The sequence below is a fragment of the Lissotriton helveticus genome, chromosome 5_1, assembly GCF_964261635.1.
Source record: "Lissotriton helveticus chromosome 5_1, aLisHel1.1, whole genome shotgun sequence".
Lineage (NCBI taxonomy): Eukaryota > Metazoa > Chordata > Amphibia > Caudata > Salamandridae > Lissotriton > Lissotriton helveticus.
Window position 1 is genome coordinate 659,724,195 of NC_136065.1, and position 12,916 is coordinate 659,737,110.

General features: G+C 46.0%; 1 pseudogene; it reads left to right on the forward strand.

Moving 5' to 3' along the window:
- The first annotated feature begins 11,130 nt into the window (after positions 1 to 11,130).
- LOC144756907 (U6 spliceosomal RNA) lies at positions 11,131 to 11,224 on the forward strand (annotated as a pseudogene).
- Positions 11,225 to 12,916: the final 1,692 nt, after the last annotated feature.

Sequence of the window (12,916 nt, forward strand, 5' to 3'; positions counted from 1 at the left end):
AGTTGCCGTAGTCCAGACGGCTGGTGACGAAGGCCTGGGTGACCGTCTTCCTGGTCTCGGTGGGGATCCACCGGAAGATCTTACGTAGCATGCACAGGATGTTGAAGCATGACGAGGAGACGGCGTTGATTTGTCTGGTCATGGAGAGGGAGGAGTCCAGGATGAAGCCCAGGTTGCGTGCGTGGTCTGTTGGTTTGGGTGCGCTGCCCAGGGCGGGGGGCCACCAGGAGTCATCCCAGGCGGAGGGTGAAGATCCCAGGATGAGGACTTCCGTCTTGTCCGAGTTCAGTTTCAGGCGACTGTTCATCATCCACTTGGCTACGTCTGTCATCCCTTCGTGTAGGTTTGCTCTGGCGGCGGTGGGGTCGTTGGTGAGGGAGAGGATCAGCTGGGTGTCGTCGGCGTAGGAGATGATGTTGAGGTTGTGTTGGCGTGCGATGGCTGCGAGGGGGGTCATGTAGACGTTGAAGAGGGTTGGGCTGAGCGAGGAGCCTTGAGGAACGCCGCAGATGACTTCGGTGGCTTCTGACCTGAACGGGGGGAGGCGGACTCTCTGTGTCCTTCCGGCGAGGAAGGAGATGATCCATTCCAGTGCCTTCTCCTGGATTCCGACGTTGCTGAGGCGCTGCACTAGGGTGCGGTGGAAGACAGTGTCGAAAGCCGCGGAGAGGTCTAGTAGGATGAGGGCCGCTGTTTCTCCGTTGTCGAGCAGGGCTCGGATGTCATCGGTGGCTGCGATCAGGGCAGTCTCGGTGCTGTGGTTGGCCCGGAATCCAGACTGCGAGAGGTCGAAGGATCCGTTCGTCTTGAGGAAGGCGGCCAGCTGCTTGTTGACAGTCTTCTCGATGACTTTTGCAGGAAATGGGAGCAGCGAGATGGGGCGGTAGTTCTTGAGGTCGGTGGGGTCGGCTGAGGGTTTCTTCAGTAGAGCACTGAGTTCGGCGTGCTTCCAGCTCTCCGGGAAGGTAGTGGTGTCGAAGGAGGTGTTGATGATGTCCCGCAGGTGGCATGCGATGACAGCGTCGGCTTTGTTGAAGACGTGGTGAGGGCAGGGGTTGGTCGGAGATCCGGAGTGGATGGAGTTCATCGTGCGGATGGTGTCTTCGGTGCTGATCGGGGTCCAGGCGTGGAGGGTGGTGGTGGGGGGCGGTGGTTCGGTCGTGGCGTGCGTCGGTTGAGTGCTGAAGCTGTTGTGTATGTCTGCGATCTTGTTGTAGAAGTAGGAGGCCAGGGAGTTGCAGAGGTCTTGTGAAGAGGTGATGTCGTTGTTTCCGGCGTTGGGGTTGGAGAGCCCTTTAACGATGTTGAAGAGTTCCTTGCTGTTGTGTGCGTTGTTGTCCAGTCGTTCCTTGAATGCAGTTTTCTTGGTGGCGTGGATCAGTTGGTGGTGTTTTCGGGTGGCGAGCTTGAGGGCAGTCATGTTGTCCGGAGTTGGGTCTCTGCGACAGGCTTTCTCAAGGGCTCGGAAGTTCCTCTTGGAGCTCCTCAGTTCGTTGGTGAACCATGGGGCTTTCTTGCTGCCGGGTCTGCTAGGCGGGGTCTTCAGAGGGGCGAGGTCATCTGCGCAGTTGCTGATCCACTTTGTGAGGTTGGTGGCCGCCTGGCTGGGGTTCGTTGCGCCGGTGGGAGGGTTCTTGCTCAGGGAAGTTGCGAGCTGGTCGGCTGTGATCTTGTTCCAGCTTCTGCGTGCAACCTGTTGCTGGTGGTGGTGGATCGTGGTCCTTCTGAAGCTGAAGTGGACGCAGCTGTGGTCCGTCTAGTGGAGTCCGGTGGCGTGGCTGAAGGTGATGTCCTTGCTGGATGAGAACACGGGGTCGAGAGTGTGTCCGGCGTAGTGGGTGGGGGTGGTCACCAGCTGCTTGAGTCCGAGGTTTGCGAGGTTGTCCAGCAGGGTGGTGGTGTTGCGGTCGTTGTTGTTCTCCAGGTGGAAGTTGAGGTCCCCGAGGAGTATGTAGTCAGAGGAGGGGAGGGCGTACGGACTGATGAAGTCGGCGATGTCTTCGCTGAATTGTGTGCGTGGTCCCGGGGGTCTGTAGATGAGGGTGCCTCTGAGGGTGGTCTTGGGGTTGATGTGGATCTGGAAGTGCAGGTGTTCGGTGGGTGCGAGGGTGTCGTCGGTGTTGGTCGTGATGCGGATGGTGTTCCTGTGGATGATGGCGATGCCTCCTCCTGTCTGGTTGACATGGTCCCTCCGGATGATCTTGTAGCCGTCCGGGATGGCGATGTCGGGCGCTGAGGAGGCGTTCATCCAGGTTTCCGTGAGGAAGGCGACGTCTGGGGATGTAGTGTCGATCACGTTCCAGAGCTCGATGGCGTGTCTGTGGACGGAGCGGGTGTTGAGCAGGATGCACTTCAGGTGGCTGCTGCTGGTGCTTGTCTTGGTCGGTGCTGGTGTAGTGCAGGTCCGGATGCAGGTGACCTTGCAGGAGTGGCAGCAGAAAGGTGCGAGGGTGCGCCTCGGGGTGGCTCGGTAGCAACCAGGGATCCGGCCGGCGTTGAGTGCGTTGAGCTCGGAGGCGTCGTAGGTCCGGCGGGTGGGCTGGTGTCTGCGGGGGCCAAGGGTCCTGGCACTGGGCGCGGTCCAGGCGTGGACGGGCTTACCTTTGGCGTGCCTTCGGCGCACAATCGGCGCACCCGCTGCGCGTCAACGCTGCGCGTTTGCCACTCTGCCATAAGTGGAGAGTGGGGGGGGGGCGGAGCGAGGGAGTGGCAGCTGGGAGGCGGGAGGGAGCGGTGAATGAGGGTCGAGGAAAGTAAGGGGGCGGGCCGCAGGGGGGCAGCGGCGGGGAGGGAGGGAAGAGAACGGCAGGAGGAGGAGGGGTGGCGGAAAGGAGAGGCGGGAAAAAATGGCAGAGCGGTGAGGGGGGAGGCCTGAGGGCAGTCCCTAGCAGGCAGCGGGCAAGAGGCAGGGGCAGGGATCAGACAGGCAGCAGGGTGACCTGGCCCCTGGAGACCGTGCGATGGCGGGGTCGGGGGTCAGGCAGCCGGCAGCAGGGAGACCTGGCACGCGGGAACGTGCGAGGCAGGGGCAGGAGGTAGGCAGCAGGGAGGCCTGGCAGGCAGGCGTCAGGCGTCAGGCAGCAGGGGGCCCTGGTACACGGGGACCGTGCGACAGGTGGAGCGACCAGGAGGAGCACAGGTCCTATGTACAAGCATTCAACTTCACTACTGAAACCTCACTATTTCACAAAATAAAAATCCTCTATCTTGCAAATGTAGATACCAAGCATTATCAAAAAGCCTGACACAAACCAACAGCAAAAAAGCTCAGAGCCTAATTTATGAGGCCCTGCATTAGTTTTCCGCTGGTGATGCGTCACTTTTTGTGACGCATCGACAGCATAAAACATGTGCCTTGTTGCGCCATATTTAAAAAATGACACATCTACGTAGATGCGTCACTTTTTAAACCCCTGCGCCACATTATACCTGCGTCAGGTATAATGTATGCAGAGGGGGCGTTCCCCCATAAAAACCTTGTAATAGTGACACAGTGAAATCTATGAGATTTCACTGCGTCACTTTTAGGACACTGTTATGTCAAAATCTTTTACCTGCCTCACAGCAGGCGTAAGACTGACGCAAACCCTTTCACATGGGACTTTCCCCATTTGAAAAGACGCATTGCTGGACTTGCGTCACTTTTGTGACACACTCCAGCAATGCGTCACTTTTGCGCTTACAGATACGTCAGAAATACTGACTTATCTGTAACTCCTTGCGACATGATGCATCATACATTAAATATGACGCATCATTGGTGTCGCAAGGAGTGCACAGTGAAAACTGACGCATCGCTGTTTTCATAAATTAGGCCCTCAGTGTCCTTCCTAATCCGAGGTAACACAAGTGACATGATTGTGAAAGATTCAAATATTTTTATGTAATCATGCACACACTATTTATTCCTTCTCAAAAATGTAAAACCATTGATTTTCCCCAAAATCGTTTTTTGAATAACCTTTTAGAAACACAGCACTGGTCCTATGTACAAGCATTCCATTTCAGTTCTGAAAACTCACTATTTTACAAAATACATTTCCTCTCTATTGCAAACATTCCTACCAGGCATTACCCAAAAAATTTCACAAACCAACAGCAAACAAGCTCATTCTGCTTCCTAATCTGAGGTAACACAGGTGATTAATTGTGAAAGGTTCAAATATTTTTATGTAATCATGCACACACTATTTATTCCTTCTAAAAAATGTAAAACCATTGATTTACCCCAAAATCGTTTTTTGAATAACATTTTAGAAACACAGCGCAGGTCCTATGTACAAGCATTCCATTTCAGTTCTGAAAACTCACTATTTTACAAAATACATTTCCTCTCTATTGTAAACATTCCTACCAGGTATTACACAAAAAATTTCACAAACCAAAAGCAAAGAAGCTCATTCTGCTTCCTAATCTGAGGTAACACAAGTGACATGATTGTGAAAGGTTCAAATATTTTTATGTAATCATGCACACACAATTTATTCCTTCTCAAAAATGTAAAACCATTGATTTGCCCCAAAATCGTTTTTTGAATAACATTTTAGAAACACAGCGCAGGTCCTATGTACAAGCATTCCATTTCAGTTCTGAAAACTCACTATTTTACAAAATACATTTCCTCTCTATTGCAAACATTCCTACCAGGCATTACCCAAAAAATGTCACAAACCAACAGCAAAGTAGCTCATTCTGCTTCCTAATCTGAGGTAACACAAGTGACATGATTGTGAAAGGTTCAAATATTTTTATGTAATCATGCACACACTATTTATTCCTTCTCAAAAATGTAAAACCATTGATTTACCCCAAAATCGTTTTTTGAATAACATTTTAGAAACACAGCGCAGGTCCTATGTACAAGCATTCCATTTCAGTTCTGAAAACTCACTATTTTACAAAATAAATTTCTTCTCTATTGCAAATATTCCTACCAGGCATTACCCAAAAAATGTCACAAACCAACAGCAAACAAGCTCATTCTGCTTCCTAATCTGAGGTAACACAGGTGATATGATTGTGAAAGGTTCAAATATTTTTATGTAATCATGCACACACTATTTATTCCTTCTCAAAAATGTAAAACCATTGATTTACCCCAAAATCGTTTTTTGAATAACATTTTAGAAACACAGCGCAGGTCCTATGTACAAGCATTCCATTTCAGTTCTGAAAACTCACTATTTTACAAAATACATTTCCTCTCTATTGCAAACATTCCTACCAGGCATTACCCAAAAAATGACACAAACCAACTGCAAAGAAGCTCATTCTGCTTCCTAATCTGAGGTAACACAGGTGATATGATTGTGAAAGGTTCAAATATTTTTATGTAACCATGCACACACTATTTATTCCTTCTCAAAAATGTAAAACCATTGATTTGCCCCAAAATCGTTTTTTGAATAACATTTTAGAAACACAGCGCAGGTCATATGTACAAGAATTCCATTTCAGTTCTGAAAACTCACTATTTTACAAAATAAATTTCCTCTCTATTGCAAATATTGATACCATGCATTTTCAAAAAGCATCACACAAACCAACAGCAAAGAAGCTCAATGTGCTTCTTAATCTGAACTCTCTATGTATATTGAATGAATCATAACTCACCTTTACAAATGCTTTGGGAGATTGAGAACAGTGTCAGATACACACACCAATATTTCTTTAGCAGAGCAAAAGGTATGTACTCCAGGCACTGCAACCATGAATGGCACAGAAAACCTCTAATTCTACACACATATCCCTCATGGTAACCAATCAAAACTCTTCCCTCTTTATTTTCAAATCAACACCCTTCCCCCCTCAGCCCTTTCTACCTGTTACCATAGCAACTCCCTCCTCACTGAGCTCTCAGGGTTAAATGTTTATTCTACAATGTTGCACATGGACTCAGCAAGGATGTTTGACCTATCAATAAACCAGCTTATCAGGTGCAATCTTTCTTTTTATGACTTTTTCTTGACCATTCAAATGACTTCTTTCACAGAACACAACCATGCACCCTAACTTTCACTTTTCAACTATCTGAATCCACCAATCATTGCTTGTGCTTCAAGAGCACTGAAACTCCACAGTTTTTTTTTGCAAACTCCTTCTCTTCCAACTGCCATTTCATTCCTACACTTCATCTGACTGCACCAGAACCTCCTCTCACCATGTACTCTGTCTGGATTATTGGACATAGCTACATTCACTGGGCTCAAAGGTATGCAGCTATCAGAAATTTTCGCAACCTTGATTTACCAAATGTGCACATAAAATGGATTGGCCAAAGAGGATTGAGATGTCATCAATTGATACCATTGGTGAAAACCTTTCACCATCTGCCACACCCTACCTTATAATTTTGCACTGTGGTGGAAATGACCTAGGCACTTTGACTGGGGTAGGTCTGGAAATGGTTTTAAAGGACACCTTTGGGCAATTGATGACACCTTTTCCACAAACTGCCTTGGTATATTCCAAAATATGCCAAAGACAGAAATGGAAGTGGTCCAACCAATTTTGTCCACAGATTGAGAAAGCAAGGAAACATGTGAATAAATCTGTTTCTGCTTACATGAGAGACTATGGAATGGGTTCAATATACAACAACAACTTGCGTTACAACATGCAAGATATCTACAGAGGAGATGGTGTGCACTTCTCAGATGAGGGGAATAGAATATTCCTCCTGAATTTAAGATTGTGCATTGGAACCTACTTGTAGGTACCTAAATCAGCCCCAGAACCCAAAAGCTCTTTTCAGGGCTACCCTACATCTGATCAGTCACAATAAGTATTTTACTCTAACTTTTTTCACTAATTTTCACCAAAGTATGCTCCCCACTGCGCGTACCGGGCACTCCCCCCTTTTTTGTTTGGCCTATATGGGCCCCCTAAGCCCCCCTCAGAAAACCTAGGGGGTGAGGGGGTGCCTACTGTGTCCCCTTATACCCATTCCCAACGTTGTTTGTCCTCCATCTTGTGTCTCAAATCTACCGAAACACAAGATGGAGGACTCCCGTTGCGCTGCCGGTACGCGTACCGGGGCGCGCCCCGGTAAACGCTCCCAAAAATTTTAAAAAGTTAATTTACATAAAAACCTCTGTAGAGAAGTTCACCAAATATAGAATAGGACATACTACATACCAGTCCCTACCCTTTTCCCAAATTTGATGGAATTCCATTGAGCCATTTGGCCTGTAGCCCTCTCTAAATATCCTGAGGTAAATTACATGACAAAAACACATCTGAAGTGTTAGAATTTACAACCAATTAAAATGTTACTTTCAATTTCTAGTATTATTTCCTGATATTTGATTGGTTATGTACATGAATATAAATGAAAAAAGAGGCAAACACAGCCATTTTGACTACAACTACCTGAGGTACATCTTGAAAGGATTTTCACATTTTTTCTTCTTCACCTCTCTCAAAAGTAAGTTGTTTATTTGTAATTAGCACTTTAAATTAATTAGTAAAAACTTTTCTGATAGTTATTTATTATCCCTCTGTTATAGTTATAGCTTGAGATACGCTTCTCTATTATATTTATGGATTAAGTTAGGCTTCTCTAGTATAATTATGATTTTAATTAGTCTTCATCACATGCACTTTTTAATAGTTCTACTTCCTGCCTGATACCATGCACTGCCCAAACATAACTTCACTGTTAAAAACTCAGAAGTACCTGTCTGAACTTAAACCTAACAGTGCCCTATCTCTACTGATATATTTATTTTTTATACAATTTACAGCAACAAAATGGAAGGAGAACAAAAGAAATGTAATATTTCATTCGAAATTGATCTCGAGAACAACCCAGAGGAAGAGATTAATTATTTAGACTTTTTGGATCAGTCTCTTGATGAAGAGTATCTTAAATATGTGGAAGAAATGGAATCATGTAATCCAAATGAGGACATTCCTGACGAAATAATGTTGGAAGTATTATTACATTTTGAAAAATTAGAGCAATACATTTTTATTTAATAATTAAAAATTGTTCCAGACATTATTCTTTTTTATATGTAATTCATGAAATAGTACCAAAATGAATATATTATAATGTGAGACTTATAGTATACTGTGCAACTTTTTTATGTTACATAGTAATTTTCCTCATAGTTACTTCCTTTCTCCCACTATATTATCTCCAATGTTTATTTGACATCTCTTTTTCATCTCCTGCCTCCATGTTGTTTCTGCTTTCCTGACAGACTATAGTATAGATTCCATATACCACAATAACTTCTGTAACAGCATGCAAATTATCTACAGAGGACACAGTCTACATTGAATTTAAAACTCTGCATTGGTACCTACATGCTGGTACTTATATCACCCATACAACTCAACAACTCTATCCAATGCTACCCTACCTCTAAGCACTTTAAATTATTATTTTACTGTTTCACTGGGTTTTCCCCATGTGTTAAGGGGGGGGGTGAGGTGTGTGTGGGGTGTGTCTGTGAGGTGTGTGTCTGTGTGTGTGTGGGGGGTGGTGTGTGTATGGGTGTAGGTGTGTGGGGTGTGTGGGTGTGGGTGGTGGTGTGAGTGTGTAAGGTGTGTGTGTGGGTGTGGGTGTGTGGGGTGTTTGGGTGTAGGTGTGGGTGTGTGAGGTGTGTGTGGGGGGGTGTGGGTGTGGGGGGTATGTGTGTAGGATGTGTGCGTGTGTGTAGGATGTGTGGATGTGTCTGTAAGGTGTATGTGTGTGTGGGGGGGTGGGAAGTGTGGGGTGTGTCTGTGAGGTGTGTGTGTGGGGGGGGTGAGGTGTGTGTGAGTGTGGGTGTGTGGGTGTTGGTGTGGGTGTGGATGTGTAAGGTGTCGGTGTGGGTGTGTGGGGTGTTTGGGTGTGGGTGTGGGTGGAGGTGTGGGTGTGTGAGGTATGTGTGGGGAGTGTGTGGGTGTGGGGGTGTAGGGTTATATGTGTGGGGTGTGTGTGTCAGATGTGTGGGTGTGTGTGTGTGTGAGGAGTGTGTGTGTGGGTGTGTGTGTGGTGCGTGTGTGGGGTGTGTGCGTGTGGGTGGGATGTACTTGTAGGTACCTAAATCAGCCACAGAACCCAAAAGCTCTTTTCAGAGCTACCCTACCTCTGATCACTCAAAATGATTATTTTACACTAATTTTTTTCACTATTTTGCCCCTTGGTACACTCCCCGGTACTCTCCTCGGTGCGCGCACCGGGCGCTCCCCCCGCGAAAATCGAAAAAAAATATTTATTTTTTTATGGCCCCCACATCAAACCTAGGGGGTCAGGGTGGGTCTACCCTGCCCCCTTTTGGTTATTTCCCCCTTTGTTTTTGCCACCTCTTGTGTCTCGATCCTACCGAGACACAAGATGGCGGCCGCTCCGGACTGTTTCGAATGTTTACAGACACCCGAAAGCCAATCAGCTTTCCTCGCGCGAACTCGCGGTGCGCGCCAGGAGCGCTCTCCGGGGCGCGGCTATAGATATATATATTTTTTTAAACCTAAATTACTCAAAATCCACTGGAGCACATATCTTGAGACATAGCAAAGGCACATCGGGCTACCAGTCCCTACAATTTTGCCAAGTTTGGTGAACATCCATTCAGCCGTTCGAGCTAAAAGTGAGTCCAACCGCCCTATGGAAATTAACATGGGGAAAACACGTTTTGGGACCCCCCTTTTATCTCGGCTCCCGATTGACGAATCCCCCCTAAACTTTCAGGGAAGGAGCGGAGAGCCGCGAGGCAAATTTGAGGAAAATTTCAGGCAGATTCTTCAACCGGCGCCAAAGTTATTCCCAATAGAATGTTGCGATTTCCCTATGGAAAACAACCCTAACTATAACTACCTACTGGCGACCGCCAGTAGGTAATATATATATATATATATATAAAAAGGAAAGTCTCGACTTTGTCATTAGTTTAAGTCTCAAAGTCAAGTTAGCAGTTAAAAACTGCTCTAAAAGTCTACAGTTTCAGGCTGGGAGACATGTTTGACTCTGTCACACTTGTGGTGGCACACTATGTGCTCCAGTCCATGAGGGACAGTTTAATTTACAGGCACTGGGTACCCCATATACAATATACTAGGGACTTAGAAGTAAATTAACCTAGGCAAATTGGGAATAAAACAATTAAACATACACATTTAAGGGTCAGAGCACATGAACTGAGGCCTGCTCAGCAGGGCCCACTGCATCAGAGTCACTACACCAGTACCTAACAGTACCTAACAGTAAATATATGGGCAAAAAATGGAGGTGAACCTGCAAAAAGCAATTTCCTCACATGGATCAAATGGTCTTATGCTTTGGCATGTACTCGGTTTTTATATGTGAAGAGGCTCTGTAGCCGATATGGCTCTTAAAAATTGCTCTTTGCTACAGCTAAAACAGAGTCAAGGCACTATTCTCTACATCCTATCAGTGGCGGCTGGTGACAGTTGAAAGTGGTATGGCATAAATGTTGATGCTAAGTGTTACGTCGCGAGCGTAACCATGACACACTATTAAACTATTCTCTGTGACACCATTAACTAATTGCATGATATGCTATCAACCAGTGCTGCAGGACTTTGCATATTCTGTGAGACACTATTAGCAAGATTTCTCTCACACTGTCACCCAGTTTCTTGAGACACTTCGTTGTACTTGTTGTAACCAGTTCTATTAGAATATATTAACCAGTTAATTGAGCCATCATTAACCAATTACTTGAGGCACTATTAACCAGTTTCTTCAGAATCCCTATTAAGCAGTAGTATCTATGAACCAGTGCCCTGAGACACTATTAACCAGATTCACAAGCTACAATTAACCAGCAGAATGAGACATTAACCAGTTCAGTGAGACACTTTCAACTGGTTCCCTGAGAATGTATTAAACATCACCAAGACAATTAAACGAAAGTTCATCTCCTCCATAGTTCTTTCTATAGGTTTTGCAGTCACACCTGTTTTGCCAGCTGAGCAGTACAACCAGCCTGGGCAGGGATGTCATTTTTAAAGCTTGCATACCCATAGTGCACCTGAGATTCAATTGATGTAAAGCAGGTTTTTTTTTACGTCCACATTTTTATATTCTTTAAAGAATCTTAGTTTATTTTGTTAGGAAAGAACTACAAGCGTAATACCCACAGTTTTTACTTTGATGTAGACACTCTTAGCAAGGAATTGTTTGAAAATGAGACTATATTGGAACCATACAGAGATTAGCATGGCCCCTGCACAAGGATGACACCAAATTCGTGAACGTTTCCTGATGTTTATCATCAATTAATTATCACTGTATGACTGAGCTGCATATCTGCCGACCAATAAGGGGGTGGCGATGGACGGAGCATCTGAATCAATCAAACACTCACACCCAGTCAAAAGATCTGGATTTAATCCATCACCGTTCTTTAGCCCACTCTGCCACCCCAGTTCAGACATGGCCATATGCTAATCAGTCTGACCCTGTGGCTCATAGGAACAGTCCAGCCCGAACTGCCAAGCCATGCCTTCCCTGGACGGGAAGCAAGCTTCCTAGGACCGGTTTCTAGCATTTCAGCTGTCTTCAGCCATGCTTGCTTGAATCCAGTGGCAAAGTGAGCAAGGGACTCACGTCTGAGCATACCCTGCCAACTTATGGCGAACAAAGCGGTACAAAAGAGGGTGGTGATGGACGGAAAGCCTGAACCAATCAAACACTCACACCCAGTCAAAAGATCTGGGTTTAATCCATCACCGTTCTTTAGCCCACTCTGCCACCCCAGTTCAGACATGGCCATATGCAAATCAGTCTGACCCTGTGCCTCATGGGAACAGTCCAGCCCGAACTGCCAAGCCATGCCTTCCCTGGACCGGAAACAATATTATTACGTCCTTCTTTAGAAGCAAAAAGAGGAGTTGCAACTTTCCTTTTAAACTATTTGTTCATGGTATTGTGACTTTGCACAAACGAGATGTAACATAAGAATATAAATAGATTAGTTATTTTGTGATTGATACTGTATGTTTTTTTAGATTCAACAAATAGTTTTGGTCAACAGTGTCACCAAGGTGAAATGTATTTTCATATTCCCATCTGTGTGTTTAGGTACTACTATTGACTGACGCGGGATGTTTTCAAAGGCAGGAGGTTGTAGATGTTCTGCTGATCTGCTGATTATGCTGCCCTGGGGTGAATGCCATGTTCAGTGTTTGTGCGCGCCTGGTGTCCACAGACAGAGGCCCATGTGTGATTCCTCCCCTCCGTTATATCTTATATCATTACTATGCAGCCTGGGATTTTGAAGCCCCTTCTGATAATACAAGTAACAAGAGACAGCTATCGGCTGCCAGCCTGCCACGCTGCAGAAAGGCGAGGAATGTGCTCTGAAGACACAGAGACAGACATGGGGTAAACACTACAAGACACAGGCATAGGTTGTGCAGTGCACTGCCGAAAGAATAAAAGCACAGGCTGTGCACGAGGTGAAACAGAGATTTGAGAGAGAAAAAAAAAGCACAACGTGCTGCTCGAGTCCTGACGCCGAATAAATCCTGTGATGTGATTCTGGGCAAATCGCTTAACCTGGTGCCTGAAAATAGCTGAGCTCTCTAATGTAGCCAAGGGGCTCATGTAATGGCAGTTAAATGGAACATAGGTGCCAACCTGTATTCTTTTGGGCCTGTGTTGCGTCGAACAAGATGAGAGAGGTGTTCACAGAGAAAGGGCTCAGGCACAGCTTAAGCTTCATGAGTAACGTTTCCAAAAGTGAACGCACTTTAAGACACACGAGGAATGAGGAGAGGATCTGACTGCACCCCTCCTACAGCCCACCCCCTCTTGTGATGAGTTTAAATTGTTACCACCCATTACCTCGTTCTCCTCAGCCTGCCCCGCCTCCTGCTCTTGAAATAAATGGAGTTCTGTGTAACCCTGGGTGTAGTTCGCGTAGTAGCACTACGCGTAGCTACGCAAAGTGCACTTCAC